Source organism: Leptidea sinapis, chromosome 25 (assembly GCF_905404315.1).
Source record: "Leptidea sinapis chromosome 25, ilLepSina1.1, whole genome shotgun sequence".
Classification (NCBI taxonomy): domain Eukaryota; kingdom Metazoa; phylum Arthropoda; class Insecta; order Lepidoptera; family Pieridae; genus Leptidea; species Leptidea sinapis.
Window position 1 is genome coordinate 12,262,307 of NC_066289.1, and position 23,467 is coordinate 12,285,773.

At 32.6% G+C, this 23,467-nt stretch overlaps 1 protein-coding gene across 1 annotated transcript in view; it reads left to right on the forward strand.

Moving 5' to 3' along the window:
• The first annotated feature begins 2,282 nt into the window (after window positions 1-2,282).
• Window positions 2,283-23,467, forward strand: part of LOC126971923 (uncharacterized) — a 79,150-nt gene continuing 57,965 nt past the window's right edge. The window contains exons 1-2 of the mRNA XM_050818429.1: window positions 2,283-2,580; window positions 21,825-21,865. The gene's annotated coding sequence lies outside the window, so the exon portion shown is untranslated. The remainder of the gene's footprint in view (window positions 2,581-21,824; window positions 21,866-23,467) is intronic.

Below are 23,467 nucleotides of genomic sequence, written 5' to 3' on the forward strand. Positions count from 1 at the left end.
CATCCTGTCAATCCCGAACACGTACTAGAGAGATAGTGAAGGTACACGCCTAATTATGTTGTCTAAAACATTAAGCATTTAATCCTGACGATTCCAGGGTTGATTATATTGATCATATTCAATAAATAAATTTTGAATTATGAATTTAGTAATAATTCAAACTTACACACATATTAATCCTTTAACATTTTATTTAATTATATATATACTAGCTGATCCAGCGAACGTTGTATTGCGAAATAAAGTAATAAAAACAAAATTTAATAATTAAAATTTTTGGGGTGTAAAAAATAGATGACAATTGATTCTCAGACCTACCAAACATATCGTACATAAAATTTATTGTTCTACAATAATCATTATATTCGATTGCCATCTTGCAACTCTATTGCGTATCTGTAGATGGAATAGAATAATACTATTCGCGATACAAAAACAGGTATTGATGGTAGACGGGTGAAAACTTGATGTTGTATGTATTTTTTAATGATGAATCATAATAAAATAATAAAAAAATATGTCAATAAAATAAAATAAATTATGCGTGGGTGACCCTTTTCATTTAAGGGTAAAAAAAAGATGTTAGTCGATCTCAGACCTACCCGATACACACAAGAATATTCAAACAAAAAAGCTGCTGAAAGCTGTTTCGGAGGAGTTTGGTATAAACAAACACTAGGACATGAGAATTTTATATATACCTAAGATAAGATGATCATGAAAGTGTACCCACCAGTGCACAAACGGGACGCTAAGCCTAAAACCTAAACTGGTATTATAAATTCAAGTCAGTTCTGTTTTCGTTTGTCTTTCACGCCTTAGGTTATAGCTACTCAATCAATCCTCAAGAGACTTTGCACATATAATAATATGTTGGCAGGGGAACAGAAAAGACATTAGGTATTTGAGAATTTAATTCGTTTTCCACATGAACGAGGTCCCACACACAGAAATTTAAAAACTTTATATAATTTATACGTCTAGATAGAGTCTCTTCCTGATAGGCATGGCATGACAACAGGCCAGAAATATTACTTTAGTGTGCATGACACGCAAGCTACGTCTTACACGTGCGATACGTCAGTCACTTTGTTTTAGTGTGCGTGCGTTGCTTAAAAAAGAGATTAACTGTTTGCCGCTACTTTTTTCAATGTGCTTACAGCTGTCGCATTCTATCTAGACGTATAAATGATCTAAGTGGAAAACAATCGTATCGTAGATCATTTGAATATAAAACCCTCTGTTGGTAACTCAAATTTAAGTTAAGCTTTTGTAAGCAAATTCCTCGAAGCCATCAACAATAACCCATACAAAATAGGATAATCAAATTCGTATTGACGTGTAGATTCTCATTTCTCACACAAGCGCGGCCACTTACGCTGCATTCATCGAAGTAATAAAAAAGCAATCACCACGATCAATTAATTGTTCGGGCGCGCATCAATCAATATCAAAAAGAAGACGTGTTTCATTTAGCGCCCTTAGACCTTTGAAAACCCGTAACATAGAAGTCATTGTATCCTGATTATTTATCAATTGAACAATCCCCGGCAATTTACAATCTTTTGAATATTTTTCCGACGAAATAATTACGTTATTCAACGTAAAAAATGTATGTTTGGTTTTCGTTATAAATAATATTTCGTGTAGAGTTTTTGTGAAAGACTACACAATTGGGACTTGTTAGTACAAATTATCCGACTTTACTGTCACCTATGAATGTTTACTTTTATGTTATAAAATATTTAGCTACCTATTTAAAAACGCTGCATAATAACTTATTAATATAGCTGTAAAAACTTGTTAAATTCATTCTATTCTATTTATTCAGACATATACAAGGCACCTACATTTTATTTAACTTAGTCATTTGTTTACGTAATAACGTAATTAATTTTCATTAAGTATTTTTATCAAAATGTTTTGCAATTTGACTTTTTTATCATATATTATAATATATTACAATACTGTGAATACATATTATATTCAAATTTGCTAAAATTGTTTAAAATATCCATGTTATACTACTATATTATTTCCTCGCAATTCAAATGAAAAGCAGAGTTTATAACTCGTCCACAAAACCTTTTTATCCTCGACATTACTATCAGCCCTCGCCTTTGGCTCGGGCCGCTAAACATCTCGGATAAAAATGGTTCGTTTTGTGCACTCGTTGTAAAATCGTTGGGATAGCGAATTAATTATAAAGCAATTCGGACGTCCGGTGTACTCTACACGCGTTGTGGCCACGTGTTTTATTTCCTCCATATCAAATAGATGAGAATGTAATCTCAACCCTGTGGCCGTGCAGACTGCAGATAGAAGTCGGAACTCGGAACGCACAGGTTCATATTATTCATGTGAGCATGCCATTTATTCGACACGCGCGCTCCGAGCGAGTCGACTCGCACATCACATCATCAGTGTCACAGACCGATGCGTGTTTTCCCGCGTAACGCGTTCTGTATTTGAACTTTAAAAATAATTTACGTGATTTTGTTTGTGGCCATCTTTACATTTTGTGTTCATAAAAATGAGCAATCGCGTTTGAAGTTATTGCTTTATAAAGGCAATTTTTTGGTAAGTTGATAATTTTAACGATTTTATGTAAACGAAACTAGTTACTTATATATTTAAGACACACAATTTATTTAAGTGATAAGAGAACGCGTACACTTTTCTAAAAGGCCGGAAACGCTACTGTGATTCCTCTGGTGTCGCTGGAAAATGTGAGCAGTGGTGATCACATATGTGACCCGTACGTCGTTTGTCCTCCACTTCCATACAAAAAAAGAAGAATATAAGAGAGTGAAAAGCAGATTACTCTTTATTTCTGAAAACGGCCGCGCCTTACCAATGCTTGTAAAAGTGTGACCAACTAACAAGTGAACCCCACGCTTGCCCGATTTCAATAAAAAGTACATGATAGTCAAATTTGATGTCACGACTGACGTGCAGATGGGTAATTTACGCTTAGAAAGCGATACCACACAGTGACTGAACATTGTATAAATAAATGTTAATTTATTATTAGTTTCAAGTCACCATACATTATACTCATATAAAAAGTTAATGTTTATTACGCATCTATTTTTTAAGTTTAAGTATAGTATAATAATTACTGCGCATTTACATTTACAAATATACCTAGAGATTATCTATATAATATCATATAAATATAATAACAAATAATATATTAGAGATAGAATTCTCGTGTCTATGGTTCTCTAATCTCTATGGAACAGAAGTGACAGAATTAACTAAAAACCATGATTGTCGATTTAATAAAAATGTTTAAAAAAAATCAGTTTCACATATTTAAACTTTGTATAAATAGTAAGATATTTTTTAAAGCGCACTACTTTTTAATTAAATATTTTTTTAAAAAACAATAAGTATTCCATGCAAAGAAATTAACGAACTATCATGAAGACAATATATATGAACAAAATTATAAAACCTATAATAAGAAATATAGTAATAAATTAAATTTATTTGTTTCAGTCCGCAACATTTGAAACACAAGAATGTTTCCAGCCTTATCAGAATAACAATAAAAAAATTTCAGGTCATTTCGACAAACACAAACTCAACGTCATTTAAACAAAGCTTGATAAATTCTAAATAAAATAAAAATTCTTTAGAAAAGAAACTTATACACAATATCTACTGTAAAGGGATGTGGTGTGAAATTAAAAGAAGTAACAATGCTTAGGCTGAAATCTATAGAGATTACTTAGACTTTGCACAATCTTTACTCACATAAAACTTAGTTTAGTGTGATAAAATGCGAACTTGACTTTTGCATTGGGCTGTCTTAACTTAAACTGAGCATAATTTCAGCTGTAAAATAAGAATAAGAACGATATCAAAGATTATGCTAAGCTCCTTTGCACAAGAAGCCGGCTAGATTATGGGTACCACAACTACCGTAAAGCAGTAATGTGTTTCGGTCTGAAGGGCGCCGTAGCTAGTGAAATTACTGGTCAAATGACACTTAACATCTTTTGTCTCAAGGTAACGAGCGCAATTGTAGAGCCTCTCAGAATTCTTGGGTTTTTCAAGAATCCTGAGCGGCACCGCATTGTATTGGGCAGGGCGTATCAATAACCAGCAGTTAAACATCCTGCTCGGCTCATCCCTTATTATCGTAAAAAAATTCTTCTATCTGTTTAATATTCACCACTCTGATAATCTCTAGTAAATTATAAATGGTACGTATATATATGATATTTTAAAGCGTTTGTTATTTATTTGTCTGAAACAGTCGATTTCCTGTATTTTAAATACTTCAGTTCAGAAACGTTCCGCATTGAATAACAATTTAGTTGGTATATTTGCATCTGTGGTCAAAAGTAACTTTTTCGTACTAAAGCAGTATTAAGTTCCTTACCCCCGTGAAATAATTAACCATAGCTCATAATTTTATAGAAGTATTTCATAGCTAAAGCCAGATCGATTTATAATTAACATGTTAAGGCAAATTTATTCCACGCACCACAAAGTACGGAATGAACTCCTATAATCAGGCTATGTATGTCAATACTCAATATAAAATGGTTTCCGTAAAAATTTTCACTGAGTAAGCTTTGACAATTATCTTGTAATTTTTCTAAGGTTAAAAGATGCATGTTATAAATTTATATAAAATCGTTTGACTTGATTACCAACGGTACTTACAGCGGAATCTACTTGGCTGAAATTTGGAAAATTGTTATATTTCAGGGTTAAGTTACATACAGTTTTTACTAAATAGACATTTTTTCTCGAACAGATGACCCAATGAGAAGTTTCAGTTTTAGGTGGGTAGCGCTTTTAGATATCCACGTAGTACCGTAACAACATCATGGTCGGAATATTTGTTCCATAAGTTTGCGCCGTGCGTCTGTCTGTCTGTCACTAGGTTGCATCTCATAATAGTTAAACAGCAAATACAATTTTGTCAGAAAGAAGCCAAAAACGTTCATTTAGAAGTTTGATTTGTTTACAGCCTCAAGAGACTGTAGACATGAGTATGTTTTAATTTCAAATTATTACCTACACGCGTTCCCAAGATCAAGGGTATTGACAGACAGACTGACAGAAAACAGAGTGATCCTATAAGGGTTCCGTTTTTTTCGCAACCATAAAAATATACTTATACCTAGATGACGAATATTTTTACGGTTATGGAGATTGACGAAGATGTTTCTTTTACAAATTTAATTCTTAATACATAAATAATAATAATAACATTAAGCCTACTGATCTTTTTTTAACCAACAGTTATTTTTTTGTTTCTAAAAATTGAAGTTTTTAAATAAAACATTTGTTCGAGTCACTGAGGGAAAATACTAAAAATACGGTGTATGCTTAGACAGCACAGATGTGGAGACTTCATCAAGGCGAATTTAAAAATACGAAATGTGAACCTTTGTCGGCTCGAGCTGACTTTACCTAAACTGATGTCACATAGCTGTGCGTGACGGATTATTCTGATTCAATATCCACAAATAATGTTCTTAGTGCTACAACAATTTACACTTTTATGATTCGTAAAAGAGGTTTTCAATGGAGGAATAAATTGTAAGGTATTTGTAATTAAAGAGATTGTTATAACATATAAAGGATTATGTAATCGAGGTTCTATTGTACTGTTATATATTGTACAAAACCTTCCGTGTGACTCGTAAATAACATATATAGTCACTCAATATGGTAAAATTTAAATTTATTTAATCTTTGCTCTGTAATGTGTTTTCGACGGCCATTTTAAAGCAACTAGAGCGAAGATCCTAAATTAAATAATATATACATAAATATACATAATGTAAATAACATGTAAGTAATTAAATAATACAATATACAATTTACTATTTATATTATAGAGAGGCTTTAAATACTACAACATTATATAGCTGCAAATTACGATATTAACAATTGTGTTTTTCTGTGGAAAATATAGAGACTTAAGACGATTCTTAAGGGAAAACAAAAATATAATTTCGTTTCATTGATGAGCACGACACTGATGAGGTTTCGAGCGAAGTTATATTATGGTGAATTTTGTAGCTTTCCTTTGTTTAAAAGTTATTAGAATTAGTTTTTTTTTGTTTCAAAAAATGCTGCTTATATATCTAGACAATTAAATTCCCTATACTGTGACGTAAATTTTATTCCAAAATAAATATCCAGTATGGAGCTAACTCGACTTGAGAAATTAAACATTTTTGGGGAAAATATAGAAATCACAGAGTTGTACTTTTTCGGAAACTAAAAATGACTTAGTTTTGTTGGCCGTGTGTGAAGAAGCGTTGTCATGATGTAGGAGAACGCGGGTAACAAATTGTAGAAAACCACTCTTTTGATCTTCAAGTGGAATTGTGCAAATGGGACCCGTAGCTGAGGAAAAAATGCGATAATTTTTTTACCAACATTTTTCGCCTGTCTCACTCTTGTTGGCCTGTTCTCATTTTCAAACACCCATTAATCCTCGTTTCGTCTCCTGTGACAATGTCATAAACAGCATTAGAATGACTGTGGTGGTACTTCATTAGCATCTGTGAGCACCATTCCACGCGAGCCCGCTTCTGCTCCGCTGTCAGTTCATGAGGGATCCAACAACATAAAAGTTTCCGAACTTTCAATTCTTCGTGTAAAATTTTCTAAATGTGGCTCATACTAATCCCCAATAGTCCTCGAATTGTCTCATAGGTAATCCGCGGGTTTTCTTCGATTAGCCGCTTAACAGTAGCCACATTAGTTTCGTTGACGGCAGTTGAAAGCCGCCCTTCACGAAATTCGTCATGTAGAGATACCCGACCTTTTTCAAATATAGCAAACCATCGCCTCACAGTGCTCAAGCAAGGTGCTTCTCTCCAAAAAGCATTTTGAGACGAGCGGCACAATCTTGCGGAGAGAGAGAACTTTTAAAATCATAAAAATCATCGCCTTAAAATCTTTTCGACTTAATTCCATTTTCGTTGCGTACGTAGAACTTTAATGTGTGATAAAAAACAATTGACAAATGATCCCGCCAATTGTTTTTTTAATTACTAAGAAGGAGGCAACGTTTTAAAAAATATAACATTCGAAATTCAAATAGTTCCGATTAGCTAGAAGTGCAAAACTTTTATTTTGCCCCATGTATTTGTTTCGTTTACACAATAGTTAAGGCGGCGGTGATCACTTAACATCAGGTTATCCGTACGCTCGATTGTCCTCCTCTTCCATAAAAGAAGAAAAACGGTGGTTTAATTGAAACTAAACATAATTAGTGAAAACTCTATTAAGGTGAGGGATAACTTATGTGTGGATAACACATAATGTTATCCCTCACTTTAATAAAGTTTTAAGGCATACCTTAACATGGTTCTGTTATTTAAATAAAATGCTTTTTAAATGATTAAAACGAATTAAAACAATTACACGCATTTTAAGGAACTCCTAGACGATTCATGTCAGTTGAAGCCAAATACCACCTCGAAATGAACAATGCCACTATGGAGATCAAGATTGTTATTAATATGACGAACGTAACTAACTTTCATAAACATAATTATACGTCACAAATATAGAAATATATTAGCATTTTAAATGCAAATTACATTATTATGAAACAGTGAAAACATTTGCGTTCTTCGACTCCAGTGTAGTACAAATAAAGACGTATTTACCGTGCGGTTTATTTTGTACACATAATTAATAATTTATTTTAAGTGACTGAAGTGCTCCTAATAGATCCTGTCTATTGGTTCGGGTGTTGTAAAAAGTATTTTGAATATTTTAAGTTGCTAAGCTTTCATTTAAACACTTAATTTTAAATTCCTTGTCTAAATTAATGCATCCAATATACAATCATTTATAAATTTAAAATATAAATAATTGTTTATTGATATATAATGCCTAGTTAATCCTTTTTATGGTATTTAATATTAATATGCTTTTTAAACTTTAACGTTGATTCATATATAGGATGCAACACCTTACAAACTAAACTATATATTACAGCCATTGTAAAATACTCTATTAATTGAAAAGGGTGGCCGTTGAGTATCTTGTATGTTCTTCTCAATAGCTCAACTTTTCCGAATATAAGTATTTGTACTGACGATTCAAAAGGTCTAACTTACTGTAAGTATTAGCTTACTTACTGTAAGTAGTAGCCTATTTGAATAAAATTTATTTGACTTAGACTCTAAAAAGTCTTTTCAAGATTTGTTAGAAAACTTTACTATCCCCGAACGTCGTTGTGCCCGCATATTAAGTCCACTAACCAGGGATTAAAATGACATGATATTCAAAATCAGGATGTCAACGTTATTGTGATCATACAGTTAGTGGTTTGAAAGAAAGTACGTCAAAAAGGAGCTAATTAAGAAGTAACATTAGCTGAAGCCGTCTCCGTTTAAGCGGTAAGGACAACTGCAGCGCCACCTAAAAATCCTGGAAATAAATATAGAATCAAGATTTCGTTCCCTACATTTTCCTCTTCTAAAACTTAACTATCCGTAAAGAAACTTTGAAAACTGAGTAGAAAGGAAATGTATTGTGTCGGACTCATTTCATTATATTAATTAAATCCCCTCTTCCAGGGAACATTGAACCCGAGTATTATATTCCCGATGGTAGGAATTTCATGGTAGGATGGTGGGCTTTCTGATGAAATCAAAGGATGCATAGAAATATATATTCTACATGCTAAATTTAGAAGTCGTGAACGTGAATACGAATTCTAATACAAATTTACCTAATCAAATATTGATAACGTTTAACACCCAACTTTAATAAGTAAGAGTAGTATTACCAATAGCGCGCTCTCTCTTGCACGTTACATCGACGCCTTAACATAATATTGCAGTCAAATATAAAATAAAAACTGTAAAATATTAAGGAAGTATTAATGCCTCGTATGTCAGATTCGATGTACATACACATGGCAAGTGATGTGAACTTAATCATAGACAGTTCGTTCTCACAAGACAGGAAAGCAAAAACACCTCTCAATAATGGGAACATATAATTGATGCATACAATGTACATAATAGGTGATTGTATTATGTTCAAGTGCACCATTAAATCATGGGTGATGTCGGCTGCGATATGTCGGAATAAAAATTTAATTACATTCATTTGAAACATACAAATATATTATTATTTTATTTATTATTTGCATACTTAGTTGTTGTTTGAACCTGAAATTTGCGAATAACAGCTCTTTTGTTGCCATGTTATACGATATATTATATAAAAACTAGCTGATTCCCGCGACCTCGTATGCGTAGATATAGGGTTTTTAAAAATAATAAGCAAGTTTGGAATTGAAGATTATCCATATTATTCTACATACCAGTTCCGGTTCCCGTTTTCGTTCCCGTGCCCAACATATTACATGAATATTATTTCGAGGAAGATTGCTATGGCAAACGAAACCTTTTGTTTCTTGTAGTTATAGCGCGGGAACCATGGATTTTTCCAGGATAAAGTCTATCCTTTCCTCTAGTCTATCGCTGTAACAAATTTCATCAAAATCGGTTGGTAGCTCCGGCGTAAAAGCGTAACAAACAAACTTACATTCCCGTTTATAATATTACTAGAGATGATATTATGTTTATATCTATATTTATTGACTTAGAAATACCTACATATTTGCATTACAAATAATTCAGTCAATGACATTTCATTACAAATTAAGATAAGCGGGCGCGGGGGTACTTAATTTATATGGCAAAAAATAACATTTGGCGGATCAGCACTTGTATTAAAATAATAAGATGCATCTTTATTATCTAGATATTTTACTACATCTTATTAATTCTAACTTATTCAGTCTCGAATTAACATAACATTCATTATCAGAATAACTTGTTCTAAATGTCTTTTGTAAATTATTATTTTGCAAACCACTGATCTGCATTTATTTCTGTTTTGTTGTTTTATAATATATATCTGATACTGTATTTAATATATATCAAATTATTAATAAATAACGTGTCTAATATAACTGTGGAACACGTGTACATTAAGTATTTTCTTTGATTAACGCGTGTAACACATTTATTTAAGTAAAATAAAATTAAATAAAATAGGAGGAAAGTTTAAAACTCGTGTAATTGTAAGCTCATTTTAGTTAAGCAAACCAATAAAAGAATAGGACATTGTAAAAAAAATAGCCAAAACCAATCCCAACCCATACATAGAAAATACTACCAGGCAACAATGGCGACAACTATCTCGTCTCCTGTCAACCTTACTCCTTAGTTCCCCTGAAAACCTCCGCCCTGCAAAGGTCATGGAACGTTGGGTTAAAAAAAATAATAAAAATTGAATTTTAATACAAAAATCTGATGTAAAAATAAAGTTTCACGCGTTTTAATCCTGTACAATACTTTATTTAAATAATATACATTTATCACTGTTCCAAAGCACTCAGTGAGAAACTAACAGTTTTGCATTTCTATTTATATTCTTAATTTAAATAATTGTTTATGTAAATATTTCTAAATTGGTGCAGATTTGTCTATTAATAATGTTTATGTTTAAACTTTGTAATCGCATACGAGTTGCTAAGTCAAACGGGTAGTACATTTTGATATTCAATTTGTGCTTTCAAAGTACTTAGACATTCTACATTGCGGGCGAAAATATTTCCTAAAATACATAAATAGGATTTAGGGAAGCGATGGCTGGTCCATGCGTCGTGCTCGTTAATGGGCGCTACCTGTGGTGGCTGGAAGATCCCGTCATACCGTAACCCTACTTACTACTATTTTTTTTTTCAATATTTCATATGTTTAAAAGGTTCCAATAATTATACCTATATTAATCACAGTGTGTATAATTTGATACATAATTATTTTCTCTCCTATAATAATTAAGTCGAAACATCATATATATATATATATGATGTATATATATAAGAGATTTCCACGTATATAGTCACTCATCACGATATCTCTGGAACCTTAAGGCGTAGAGACTTGAAATTTGGTAGGAATATTCCTTTCATCGAGGAGAGGTCAGCTAAGAACGGATTTTATTTTATTATGAAATTCCACTCGCAAGAGTCGGTTTTTTTAAACGTATTTTTTTTATCTAAAGGTATAATGGTAAAATAAACATTTTTTCGATCTAATAAATAAATTTTGATTTGATTTGTATTAACATTCTGATCATTGCCACTCATTGGTGTCGAGTGTCCATCAATGATCTCATAACTGACAGATGATGCGTGTTTGGTCTTAACGGTGTTGGCGACGCCTCCTGGGGCGGTGCCAGTGGACTCAATAACGGTACAAGCCCACTTCATTATCAATGTTTATAATAGTATTGTAGCTGCCTGTGGTAGTCGTGCCACACGCAGGCTGAATACCATGACAAAAACCATTATCATTTGACGACCTGTATAGCCGAGTGGTTAGCGATCCTACCTACTAAGCTAGAGGTCCCGGGTTCGAATCACGGTAGGTGCAAGCATTTATATGAAGAATATGGATGTTTGTTTCCGAGTCTATTTATGTATGTTTATATGTATTTATGTAGTCATAGTATTGTAAATATAGTTATAAGATTTGTTTTGTTTGAATAAATATATTATATTTATGTATGTTTAAGTAAGTATATTGAATTAAATATATCGTTGTCTTGCAAGCCATAACACAGGCTATATGCCTAATTTGGGGCAAGATAATATGTGTAAAAGTGTGTCAATATTATTATTATCGCCTTAAATCTACTTGGTCTCATCGATAATTTATACGTTTAGATGGAGCCTCATGCAGTCAGACAACCGATGAAAACAGGCCAGGCTTATTATTTTAGTATGTGTGGCTACGTCTTACACTCTCGATTTGTATGTCACTTTGTGTTTGTGCATTGCTCAAAATAGAGGTTAACTGTCCATCTCAATTTTGTTCAATTTTTTCACAGCTGTCACAGTCTATGTAGACGTATAAAATATGATCTAAGCCTAGAAATGGCCAATACTATTTCTATTACGTATTATTACTTACAAAATTACAACTAATTCAACCACAAATTTAATCATCTTACGTTATGAGGTTATTTTTCTTCAATAACAATTTAATTACATTCTGATGCCTGTTTGACTCAGATTTAAGAATTATGAAACAACTAGCTGATGCCCGTGACTTCGTCTGCGTAGATAAACTGTTTTTAAAAATAATACGCAAGTTAAAAGTTAAAATTAAGAAGCATGAATTCCGGGATAAAATGCAGCCAGTATGTCCTTTCCCAAACGCTAGTCTATCGCTGTACCCAATTTCATCAAAATCGGTTCAGTAGCTTCTGCGTAAAAGCGTAACAAATAAATTTAGATTTATGATAGTAGGGATATACCTGCGCCGTAACACGAGTAAGATGAGTAAAAAACTCATAAATCAGATTGAAAATTATCTGTTCGTAATTAAATTTTGGAAACTGATTTAAAAGGAAATATTCTGTACGGGACTGTTTCAATTGTTTCATTTATTGTAGTCGCATTTTTAAATTAAGAACATACTCTAAACCTTTTTAAAATCCTATTTTAAAAGTTACAATTTTCACACCGCTTGATACCTTCGATCGAATTATTAGCGTAGCGTATTTTTCAATGATAGGTGATATTCGTACACATATGTAATAGAAAGAAATTAACATTTTAAATAGACATTAAATTAATGTTATAAAAGGAAATGTTTTCAATATAAATTACAGCGAAAAAAGACGAATCCTATATAGACCTTTTTAAAACACGTAAAAAGTGAATCTCACTTAATCTAAAACCCGACCGTTTGCGCATCACCCGTGAATTTATTTAAATTATCATAAAAATAATTAAACGTTGCGCACGTGCCGTTATTTCGGACATAGTGGGCTATGATTCGGTAACGGTTGAAGTCGGATAACGGAAAATACGGATTTACAGCACGCAATTCTGTAACTGGCTATATTTTACGGTATTAATCGTCTTATGCCGATACTGCAGGCGTCTCTGATTTAATGCAGTTTTAATGTATCTATGTCTCTTTTAAACACCGTTAGGCAGACAGTGACAACAAATCACACAAGCGAATTGAGTAGTTATGGATTTTCTGGAAAGAGGATTAAACACGAAACTATGATATGACATTCCAAAGTAAAATTCTGCGAGCTTGCACCACGCATGAGAACTTTCTCCAGTGAGTACACTTTACTCTCAAGATATAAATTCTAGTTATTTCACTTACTAATAACTCGTACCTGAATAAAAATGCTGATTGTAAACTAAAACAAGAATGGTTAAATATTTGTTACATAGATGTCGCTGGAAGAGAAGCTGGACCAGGAACAGAATAGAACGCAGAACGAAGAAGAATGGAGTAGAAATAGAACGCGTCCTTTAAAAATCCGCTTAATATAGAACTCGACCCGAGTTGAGAAATGCAACTCCATGTGAGGCCGAATTTCGTCTCATATAGTTGCAGGCGTTGGCTTCACAAACCTAAGTATAGCTCATATTGCATGCTTCGGCCTCACTTTGTGGATTACGTAACTCGAGGTTAAGATACAATCTACCATCCAGTGAGCCCATCGCTCAACCATTGCTGTCTGCTTAAAAAAAACTGTTACTGACAAAAAAAAGTTTATTGTGAAACTTTTTGAAAATACGCATGAGCTTTGAGAGCTTTATGATTACACTTTTGAATATCACGATGTCTGAGGAGCAATGGCTGCTTATCTGTGAAATTGGTATTTATTGCCGTAACGTAACGAGCGGGTTTAATTGCTGCGGGAGTAGGCTGTTAAACTTCTTAATGTTTTGCTGAACACGATAGATTTAAGAATCTGAAGATGTTTAAAAGATAGTATTAACTTGTTACCCGAATCAACTGTTATCGTTACTTTCTAGTACATAAAAATTACACTCAAAATGCAAAAAATAAACGATGGTATGGGCTGATTTTCCAGGATAACATGGATGAACGTATTGTCTTTCACCAGTAAGCCTCTACACTTGGAGCTGTCCTTTATAGCGATTGTGTATAGGTGCTTATTTAGTGGTATTTGTATCCCGTGCGGTTTCCACCACAATACGTAGGCAATGTTTAAGTTGACGAGCCGACGGTTCAGTTAGGACGATGGTGCAGGTTCTTGCTTATTTCGACAATTCTTGTTATATAAAAATTATGTGTGTATGATGTGTAAAATGATGTACTTAGGAAATGTGAAATTTGCATATTGCCATTAAGTTTAAGAAGGGCTATCGATGACCATGGAAATATATCAGCAAATTATTCCTGCTATAAATATTAAATAAATAGCTAGAAGTCGTTGCAGCATTATTATAAGACAACATTTGTCAGGCCTGTTCTCTTCCCTACTTCAAATCTTCCATAGTGATTTATGTTTAGTTTTGAAAATTAATATTTTAGAGAGCAATTGTTGAATTTCTTATCGATATATCACAAAAGGTAGGGACAGGATAATTAATAATGTATTTTACGATTCAAGAGTGATTTTAATAGCACTATTTGAATACAGATTTAGCCTTATTTTGTGTATTACAAAACTCAAAAATAACTTTCTAAGTATATTTTTATACTCTATGTCGACCAGATCATTTGAGACATACCTCTAAATTCACTAGATGCTTGCCGATGCTTACAAGAAGTTTCAGATTGTGCTGTCTTGTCTTCATTATAAGTAGTACCTTATTACACTGTATCTAGTCTACCTGCACAGTAAATAGATACATTATTTATATATTAGTTATCTGTATAGTTGCTTCCTTCGCCTCTTGACAGTGTTTACGTGTGGCATCTTAAACGCAATTTCACGAAATATTTCTTATCTGCGTTTGTATTTGCGCCATTGCATAAGTTTTGAACCTACTATTTATTATTTATGCATCTATAACTCTTTCGACAGTTCGTACTGAAATCTTTGACGAGTCACGAATCTGTCACGAGTTTCCACACCTCGATTCTATTGACTATTATTATTGGAATTTCTGTGCTCAACAGCTTAAGAAACACAGAACTGTTCTGGGCTAACTAAGAGAGTGTCCACGCCATTCCTGTAAAATTCGGCTACTTTTGCTTTGTGATAACACAGAGTAGTTCTGTGCGAGGAGAGTTCTCTTCCTAGCAAGTTTGCATTCTATTGTTCTTTAATAACTCAGTACGGTTTTGGACTGACCAGGAAAGCATCTACACCCTTCCGAGCACGTTTCTCTGCTTTTGCTTTGTGCACATTGGTTCTGACTTCTGGGATGAGAGGAGAGTTCGTTTATCAATTACATCCAGATCGGGCACTTAATTGGAATTTACCAGGGCACTTATATTATTTTCGCAATTCTCGATAAACTCAAATTTAGTTTCTTGGAACTCTAGTGCCTAGATGATTCTAGATTCTAGCAGATGATTTATGATTCAAGTAATGTAAAAACTACGGTTCTAATTTAAAAAAGGCATAATAAATAACTGTAATCGTCTACTAAAACTACAACCTCAAACAGTAGTACGTAGTGCTGTATTAAAATATTAAGTTTACATAAATTCCTCATGCAAAATGTCGAATAAACATTTATCTCAGACAAACATAATATGTTGTCTATTCTTATCGAGTATTGGAGAAAATATTTACGAATTCTGTGCAATGTGCTTCACATACTAATTATGCTAAGAATGCAAATCCGGTTTATTGAACTTTTTTAAGCTAAAATGATATCACCATCTTTGTACATTACTATTAATTACCATATATTATGATTACCAAATTCTTTAGCCTCACTGAAAAAATAAACGTTGTTTAATTTAAATGACACTTAGTCCCGATTTTACCAATGATATCATGAACTCAGTTTAACTAAACTAGTGGCCAGTCTCTCGTTAAGAATGAAACGATTTTTGTTTTAAACGATTTTACGTTAACCGAGTAAAGATTTCATAAATAATCAAATATATCAAAATATAGTCGTTTGAAAATAATCATTTCTATTTATACCAGTATACAGATACCACAACTTTTTAGGTAGTTGCATGGCATTGGCTACAATTTTATTTAACCGTAACCTCCACATTTAAAAAAGCGGATGGACCTGCGCAATGTAGAGCACTGTCATTGCATGCGCGGGAGACAGCGCCCACTATTTACAACTTTTTTCTACTCCTCTACTTTTATCTGTCATTTATACAGCCAAGACGAGTACATAATTTATTGAGTCCTTGAAAAGTCTATACTCTATGGTCTAAAAAAAATTTAATGTCGCCAAAAAAGCACAGTTGTTTTGGTGCCACAAAAAACTAAATCTTAAGTAAGGTATTGTAGGTTCATAGAAATATAAGTAATACATACTATTTTACACACATAATATTTTCATGTTTAAATCATTACACTAAACATTTTCATGTCAACTTAAGATTAAAACTGGTTAATATTATTCGCCAGGATGCTGCTAGGTATATTTTGTCATTTTTGAATTTTCTATATTGGCTGTATGTACCTTTGCCATTCCTTGAAGGAAAAATGAAACCACTCACCAGAGATAAATATCCACACAATACATTACCCGCGCATTTAACCGGCAACCCGAAAACTTGTGTAATTTGTTTGTTTAATTTTTGCTTTGTTTGAAATTATTTAGTCGCAGAAAAAACATTGTATGCGACACGTTGGACAGGCAAAGGGTTTAATCGCATACAGCCGTATTTATTATTTAATAATAATTAATTGTCAAAGCCATCTTTGCAAGATTTTTACAAAATGGTTCGTTCTTAAACCGTAGAATAGCACGAGGAATATATCATTTTAATGATTTTTGCTTCGTTAGGCCAAAGAATTAGTATAACTTTTAATTACACACATACTTTTTTTCATGATAGTAGAGAAATTAAAAGTAGATAATAATAGATAGTAACATTTATTGGACGCTTTATTTTATTAGGTTGGCAATACTCTTGTGATTGCTCTCGTTCTCGTCCATTCCTCTTGTGATATGGGCTGAGGTGATCACTTACAATCAGTATGCTTGTGTCCTCATCTTTCATAACTTTAGTATTGTATGCCACAGTACGTAATAGGCCATTCTGCTACTCGTGCTGTCTGTAATGCCACTAACTCATCAGTTGGCATGGCCTTAAATAACTATTGTAATTTGTGATGCCAATACACGAATCCAATTCAACATTAAAAGTCTTTTGTGTCTATATACGTTCAAAAAAATCGTCACCTTTTGCTCTTAATAGTGATTTTCATTACTATAACACTAGAAATAAGGGATTGCTTGTAACTAATTCTAGTAGGCTTCATAAGATACATTATAGCTTTAAGAGTAACCCCCTTATTCATAATAGTCTGTTAACTTAAAGCATTGCTAATTCTCACTCTGTCTTCTTCTATTGACCTAAGTCAGAATGAGAAAGAACATTCCTTAGCGGCTGTTTTAAGTTAGCGGACCATTATGAATAAGGGGGTAAATGTACACACAATTTTAATAAAAACCCAGACACTATTCAGGTATTATCTATGAATAAAATTTAAATGTTCTGACTGACTGAAACTCCACAGCTGAATATCTAAATTATCCGACAGTCTGGGACTATATTATGATTATTTTATAGAAATAGCAATGGGCAGTACAATATTGAATACATATTAAAAAGAGCGCAAAAATAAAGAATGCTGGGAGAGTTTTTTGGGCCACTTCTTCTCTCTCAGAGTGCCATTTGTTTCCAAAGTGGTAGTAGTATGTAGTATATTAGAAATGATATCAATAAGAATTCTAAAGGAATTCTAATTTTGAGAAAACAAATTTTATGCCGTTTTGCTATTAGGTTGCACCATATATTAGCTATTTTAGTTAAAATTTCAGTCAAATTTAACGTTAACAGTAACGCTGACTTTAACATAGACTGCGGAATGTGTTGCACCATCGTATTCCTAAATTGAAATATCAAGGCAATATCGAATATTTATTTAAAAGTATCGGCAGATCGCTATTTAGCTATTTAACATTAACAATAGCTTTAACCAGCGAATATTGGACGGCTACGGTTAACAGATAAAGTTATAGCGTCACCTAAGAATTGTCAAATGGTGCAACACATTTTTTGCTTAAACAACTTTAACATGTTTGCTATTGCTAAAGTTAGTTGGTGCAACCCGGCCTTAGTTTATTTTGCGATGCGTTATATATCTGATGATATTATCACTGTTGTTTACGTCAGTCACTAATCAATAAAACATATTATACAATCTATCTTAGAGCATCTATCCCAAATCAATTTATTTTAGAGTAACAGCTAGCGTTCTTATTAGCTTACTGTAGATGAATTTTAAAAGATTTCTTCACTTAAGCATATTCCATTGTGTGTTAAAACGGAACACAAATGATGTAGTATTTTTTTTGCTTTTTAGAATTATCATTATCTACTGTAAATAATATAATGTAACCTCTTAGTACTTAAGAGTTGTCGGGAAACTGGCATATTTTACATATCGAATCCAATTTGTATATATTCACAAATAGTATTTTTTAAAATATGATACATTTAATTGAAATACTTTTTTATATTCGTATATTCAACTTAATTTTATTATTTCAACTTGGTTTTTTCAGTTATTTCTAATTGACTTTTAAATTAATTAATGATTAACATTTCAACGACCGACAATACGGCTTTCGCCATGGCCAATGACCCGTACGATCGTTTGTCCTCCTATTCTATAAAAAAAATATATATTAAAATTTAAACAAAATGTTTAATATTGAAGCTGCTATACAGTCTGGCGTCCCGTGGCGACGCGGACGGGTCGCCAAGTCAACGGATGGTATAACCCGCCGCAATTATAGATGCGTCTTCCAAAAATACACGTGTTTGATGTTCCACTTATTACATATATGTATACTTATAATACAATATTGTATTTTCTTTGATTAACGCGAGTATGACTATGAATGTTAATATTATTGGCACGGCTCACCTTATGTTTTGGTGAAAAACTAACACATGAATTTGAAAACTGAAAGCCCTTGTTTTTATACTTCAGGAGCCCCCGCGTTCACGAGAAAAAGGACATTGACATCCAGACAAGAATAAATCTTATATTAGATACTTTTCTATATATATATAAACCGCAACAGACAGATGGACGGAGGGACGAACGGAGCAACAGTTCTCAGTAATAGGGTTTCCTGTAAAGATAATATATGTAAAACGTAATTATAAATACAATTGAATATTATACAATGCAATGTGCCTGATGAAGAAGGGACTCAAAGTTATACTATTTCCAAGTAGTTGAAGTAATTATGCATCTATTAATATTAATCAATTATTTCCGCGTCAAAAAAGCAAGGAAGAAATAAAGGAAAAGTAATGGGCGGTTGGTCACTGTGAGTTGCCACGCTTCGGTCGAAACCAACCTACCATATCGCACTTACTCACTTTTATAGACCGAGATATGCCTAATGTTTATTATAGTATATTTTATTATATTTATTATGCAACATTTATTATGCAACAATACTGTAATTAAAAATAATAAATTAGATTTACGATGACGATACCGTGAAACTCTAGTATAAAATTTTATTAACATTTCACGTCGTCTTCTAGCCATGGAAACTACTTTAGTATTATAATGAATTGGATGGTAAATAAAATTTATTGTAGTAGGCGTTACTTTGCGCAAATTCATAATTATCCAAAATCGCCAGATTTTGGCGAGACAACACGTCCTGAGGATGCCTCGTGTAACACGTGTCAAATTTATTTAATAATTAATTTAATATAAATTAAATAATTTTATAAATTAAAAGGCATAAAGGCATAAAAGGCATTTATTTTCTAAAATTTGATTCCTTTAGAATTCTTTTTGATGTCATTTCTAATATACTAGATACTTCTACCGCTTCGGAAACAAATGACGCTCTGAGAGAGAAGAAGCGGCGCAAGAAACTCTCCCAGCATTCTTTTTTTGCGCTCTTTTCAATAAAAATATACAATATTGTACAGTTTTTCTATCGCAATAAAATTATCACAATCTAGTCCCAGGCTGTCTGATCATTTATATATTTAGCTGCGGAGTAATAGGATTTACGACAGAATAGCCCAAAACGCCACTGAATCAAGTTTGTTCTAGATAGGTCTATAAACGAAACATTATTTATTTTTTATTTCCTAAAAAGATAATAATCTAGCTTATAAATAATACAGATAATACTAGGATAGTCATAGAATGATATATTTTTGAGTCTTATTAATCCTTAGTGTTACTAAACTGATTAACCTGTCTTTGGTGAATTAAAAATAACATACTTTTTACGGAATCAGTAGAGTTCTACAGATTTTAACTGATGAGTAAGTATCATTATACTTATTTATCAATTAAAATTATATATGCCTTTGCTTATAGAATATTATCTGAATTGATATTTAATTATTTCGCAGAAAAGTAAAATTATGAAATCTTAGTTTGTAAATATATCCGTTACTTTCGCTTATGCTTAAACTATACCTAAACCGGCAATGCGATGATGTAACTCACACTATGCTCATGTGTTGATGATTGACATGAAAATATCAACGAAATTGTTCCTCCTCTCTTATACTACACGTCATAACTCTGAAATACCGGGTGCTCAAAAATCATCTTTATAACTTCCACTTAAGGTTGTTATAAAGAGATATAATATGGTCCAATTAATAACGATTCCATTAAACTTTACTTGAATGCCCTACCGATTATAATTGTGAAGTGAATGAACCATATGTTAAAACTAGATGTTTTTATTCTATTTACTTTATAATGTTTTTTACGGAACGTGCCGTCATAAGTGATAATATAAGATGTTTTGTACGATGAAATATAACATTGTTGTATTTTGCAAAACAAAAGTTTTTATATTACTTAATTAATTTCTAAGGAAAGACAAAATAATCATTTATACATTATTAATTTTTAACGTGCTCTTGATTGATATCTTATTAAAATATTAGTAACACGATTCACCAAGGCCATGGTCATGGGTCTGGGCCTGCAATTTCCCGCTAATTCTGTACCAAAACGCTTAAAGCTGTACTTTGGACGATTTTGAGCTCTTCTAGCTCAAAAATATAATTTGTGTTATTTCGAGAAGAACTCAGAACATGCATTTGATCAGATATTAAATTTCAAGCAATTTGAAAAAACATTCTGAAAATCATGTCTGATAAAAGTTTCAAGTCATGTTTGATAAAACACTATTTTCTGAATTGTTACCGGCAATAACTTTTGAATGAATGAACCGAGTTTCAAGTGGAATTTCGTAGTAATAAGTAATTCCCTGGAAACAGTTTTTTCGGTTTTCTTTCGTCAACGGTTAAACATTACGTAACGTCAACAAAGTCACGAAAGAATCAACTGATTTTGATCGGCTTGGTGGCAATCGACGTGGTTTTCCATAAACCTCACCCTCACCTCTCCACACAGACACCTACACACCCACACACACACCTACACACACACACCTATACACACACACCTACACACACACACCTACACACACACACACACCTATACACACACACCTACACACACACACACACACCTACACACACACACACCTACACACACACACGCCTACACACACACAAACCTACACACACACACACATACATGCAGACATACGGACACCATTACGGGAATAGTCAGGGAAGCTTCTTAGAACCTTAAAACAACAAGTGATGAAAACTCAATTTTCGAAAAACAGGGTATAAATGACTTCCCGAATTTTAGAATATTTTCAATTTTCTTAGCGGGAAGTTAAAAATAATCAAAATAAAATTGTCTTTGGATAATAATTTAATTATTTTTTATTTCAGATTTGATGAAGCCACAATCGAATTCTACGTGATGCTATAAGGTGAGTTTATTATTTAAATTACACTATTTACTGCTAACTAACTGCAGAGACTTGGGATCGTTGCCCAATAAAACAACCTGCAAATTATATGGTATCCTTTATTTAACTGTTACATAATTATATTAAAATATAATTAAAGACGGCCGCGTCACTTTTGCTCGTGTTGTGATTGACTATTAAAATTAAATCCCTTTTAAGTTTTGCGTTCAACGATTCAGCCGTGTCATTTAATACTAAAAAGAACATTGATTATTACAGCAAAGATATCTTATATGCAAATACGATCTCCTTGCGAAGCAATGTATCTGTGTAGGTATATATTACGTAATGTATTTTAAAATAAATAATATTTCTAAACTAATAACCAGATATCCAGTATTCTAATGCTAGAAATTGCTCTCAAGTAGAGTTGGATGACGATCACTTCAGCGCATTACGATCTTATTACGAAAGCAATCTATAAAACTGCAATAGTCTAGCATTATCCACGCACGGGACACAAGCTCAACACCACTATCCAACAAACAATTTTAATTCCACCACATAAAGTCCTTTTTTGCGTCAAAGATATAGTCGATTAAATTGTGGGCACACGCTCAATAATTTCTGTTCAACAAAGACTTTTATTACAAACGAATAAAGTCTAGTTTTATTTCACATAAATGTTCCATTAAACTGTATACGTTTGTGGTATGCTGTACGGTTTTTCAGACATCTGGTAGATGGACAATAATTGAGTGAGTGTCGTGAAGAGGAAGCCGCTTGAAATGACAATGTTGTGGAATCCATGACATGATGCTAGGAATTACTTTAATGATATAATTGATATTTCTAGTACAGAAGCATAGGCTTGAAGATGGCTTGACAGAAAAAATACAAAATGAAGTCACAATAATATTATAATCTTTTATGAATAAGATTTTAGAAGACGATTTTAGAATATTTTGATTTGGATGTTTAGAGTTTTTTGTGCGGTTTTCACGCAGAACCACGCTTCCTTGCGTGGTGTTTCCAGGACGATAAGACATGGTTACCTTAAGTACATACAGTAATAATGATCGCATACAGTAATTTAAAAATATGATTAAAATAACATTAAATACAATTTCAGGGTACTTTCTACTAACTAACTATGAGCGAAGTTCTTCCAGCGATATTTTAAAGTCAATTTTATAATACAAATCCAAACACAGCCAAGTTTTATTATTTTATCACTGAGTTTCAATGACTATCTTTCAACTTTTTTATTAGATCTGTTTTATTACACTTTTTTCATCAGGACTGATTGGTTATGATTTCTTATGAAATACTTTTAATGGGGCTATTGGTTCCACCTTCATTTAAAGATCGATTCTGAGTCCGAATGACTGATTTGTTGCTAAAAATACGTAAGTCGCTGTGTGTCCTGTGCCTATAATATATGAGGATTCCCTCAAACCCTCGCGGATTCAATCATAGAAACTATTGTTAATAACATTCGCATTCGCAATGGAGATGCGTTGGAAAAAAAATTTGGCGCTTTGTGGTGTATAGTTTTATTTCATTATAAACGCTTAACTTTAATTGATACTTTTTAGTTTAAAAACATAATATTATTTTTAT